Below are 2,858 nucleotides of genomic sequence, written 5' to 3' on the forward strand. Positions count from 1 at the left end.
AATCCCATCCTTTTCGGATTCGTCCAGAGCCAGATTCTGCGACCCCACGGCAGAGACGGCCCGGGCTAGGTCCCGCTTCCTAGGCTCAGCACAAGTTCAAAGTAGCGTTCTGTACCAGCTTGCTGTGTTTTGATGTTTCGTCCATCGGTTTCCCCAAACTTTGGACAGCTTAGCCTCAGACCCTCATGTTACTGCAGCCAGGAGTCAGGAATCACAAGAGCGAGTGGCAATAGGTCGGGCTGTGCCGCGTGGAGAGAAACTTCCTGAACTTTCCCAGTGTAACTAGAGATACAATTGCTATGTCAGAAGGACACACTCAGACAGCGCCAATGATCCCGGTGTGGGGAATGAAACACAGCATCAGCAAACGTCCGCCTGCACTGGAGCCCTAAAGAGAAACGTGAAAATCTAAAGTGAAAGAACTAGTCAGGAGGAAAAACTGGAGGATGCGGGCATCGATCCCGCTACCTCTCGCATGCTAAGCGAGCGCTCTACCATTTGAGCTAATCCCCCGGAGCTGGGCATCTCTCCTTATCTCTTCCTCTAGAGAAGGGTCAGAGCTCTTAAACGCAAAGATAAGATTGGGCTTGCTGACTACACCCTGGATCTAGCCCCACAGCTGGGGCCAGCCCAACAAAAGAAGCGTCTCTCCTTCGAGCCGGAATCGAACCAGCGACCTAAGGATCGCCGCAGAAACACCCTACAGTCCTCCGCTCTACCAGCTGAGCTATCGAAGGGAGCGACTCCAGCTCCGTGCCCGGCTCTCCACTACTCGGCCACACTTCCGAGGTTTCGCGTGTTCCTGCGTTCGCTTCCTCTGTCCCACATTTTTGGGGCGCGCGGCCCGCCTCGCGCGGGTCTCCTGCGCGCGTTCCCGGCGCCAGCCCTCCGCGGACGCCGAGGGAAGGGAGTGGAGCGCGGGGGACGCGCCGAGGCCCGGGGAACCCGCGTCCGCGCCCCCGTAACTCCGCCTCTCGGCGGTCCTCCTGCCCCACTCCCGCTCCCCGCGGCCGCCTGCAGACCCGGTACCAGTCTCGGCTTCAAAAGCCCCACCATAGCTCAAAAGAGCGTCTCTACAGGCCAAAATCGGACCCGGAGTACAAGCATCCTGGTCGCTCGTGGGAATGGGGCGTACTAACACGATTGGAAAAGCGGACCACATCTCCTTACTGTCAGAATCGAACCAGAGATCTTAGAAGGCTTCCTGCCTGGGAAGTTGAGCAATTGCCCAAACATATAGCGCCCCCTGGGCTTCCACCTAGAGGAACCGGAAAGAGATCCAATTGCGCATGCGTGTTGTCGGGGTCAGGGGAGGCGCGCCTGAATGCTGTTGTACGCATGCGCGTCGTCGGGGCCGCGGGAGGTGCTGGGGGAGGCGCGCCTGAATGCTGTTGTACGCATGCGCGCGATGCTCCTCTTTCCCCCGCCCCAGCCCGCTCTCCCAGCGCACGCATTTCCATTTCCCGGTCTCTGACCCGCCCATCGAGCCTGACCGACTCCGCAAAGTGCTGACACCCGAACTCGGGCCAGGCCCATGGTGCGAAGTCCGAGAAGACACCGCCACCTCACGCTCCGTTCGTTCTTCGCCTGTATCGCTCGGATAGGCCCCAAGACTTTTGCCTCCTGTCCCCTACCCCCTCCTTGTGCCAAGGGCCAGTGGCGCAATGGATAACGCGTCTGACTACGGATCAGAAGATTGTAGGTTCGACTCCTGCCTGGCTCGTGTTTTTGTCCTCATATTTTATGATCTCTCAGTGCCCCACACCACAGATGTCCAGAGCAAGTGAGAATTCCGAAAAAACTGCTCACACTTCAATGCAGAAAACCTTCGTGCACCTTTGTGGCTGCGGCCTGAACAACAGTGTGCTGGTCCTCCGAAGGGCGTCTTCCAGGGGAAGCGGGCCCTGCGCTCTGAATCGCCAGGAAAGTGGGAAGGAAACTGGAAACTGAGTCGCCATTAAGTGAAAGAGATGAGAGACCCAGTGAAGCAGCAGCGAGATGACGCCTGCCACCTTGCTGATAAAACTAATTTAAGAGCCAGGACTGCTTCAACCGCAGCTCCAAATGTTGGGTCTTGTAAATTATTTCACGCTGTTACCAAAAGCAAACCAAATGGACTGCCTGTGAGGCGATGGGACAGGGTAGAACTGTCCCTGTGAGTTTCCCAGGCTGCAGTTCTTTATTGGAGTAGAAAGTCTGTCTTTGTTCCTTAAGGCATATAGTCACTATCAAAATTGACTCAATGACAAGGGATTTAGAGACGCCCGAACCCTGGAAATGCAGAGGAAGGAATTTGATATTATTTAAAATACCTTTTTGATTCCGTTACTAGGTTACACTTAAATTTAACAGATGTGTTCGCCCCTAGATGAGCCTATTATCTCTCTTCATCTGTGGCCTGGTATTGCGAGAAAGCTCATTGTTAATGATCCATTGCCAATAGTTTAGTAGCTCTCTAGGACACCATGGCTGATACTTGATGGCACATAGACCTCTTTTAGTTGACTATTGAGAACCTGGGTAATTGTGCGCTTTTTGTGAAGCCGGCCATTGCCAAGTACTTCTTTGTGTGTGTCTTTTGAATTGTTGCAGTGTATATACTCTGTTCCTTATATCTTATTTTAGAAACAAATTCTACAATCCAAGTAATACCCCAGAAAGCGTCAATAATATCGTAGCTGCAGCAAAATATGCATATCATCAGTCGATTCACAGCAGTGAGTCTGTATTTCCTCCTTGGTTGTACGCTGCCAGTGTTTAGTTGCCACTCTAATCGCTTGCCCTGTCTCATCACCTGTGCTGCTACCTTGCATAAAAGTTAGTTTGGGCTTTTATAATTTCCAGAATCAATTTTGTAA

At 53.1% G+C, this 2,858-nt stretch overlaps 3 non-coding genes across 3 annotated transcripts; 1 reads left to right on the forward strand and 2 right to left on the reverse strand.

The window, feature by feature from the left end:
- Nucleotides 1-440: 440 nt before the first annotated feature.
- Nucleotides 441-513, reverse strand: TRNAA-AGC. Its single transcript has one exon. It is a non-coding gene; the product is annotated as a tRNA-Ala (tRNA).
- Nucleotides 514-649: 136 nt separating this feature from the next.
- TRNAY-GUA lies at nucleotides 650-737 on the reverse strand. The gene is given in 2 exon segments: nucleotides 650-685; nucleotides 701-737. It is a non-coding gene; the product is annotated as a tRNA-Tyr (tRNA).
- A 913-nt stretch (nucleotides 738-1,650) lies between these two features.
- On the forward strand, nucleotides 1,651-1,723 carry TRNAR-ACG. The gene has a single exon. It is a non-coding gene; the product is annotated as a tRNA-Arg (tRNA).
- Nucleotides 1,724-2,858: the final 1,135 nt, after the last annotated feature.

This window comes from Echinops telfairi, unplaced genomic scaffold (assembly GCF_000313985.2).
Source record: "Echinops telfairi isolate 266 unplaced genomic scaffold, ASM31398v2 ScPeMD7_1;HRSCAF=3_0, whole genome shotgun sequence".
NCBI lineage: Eukaryota > Metazoa > Chordata > Mammalia > Afrosoricida > Tenrecidae > Echinops > Echinops telfairi.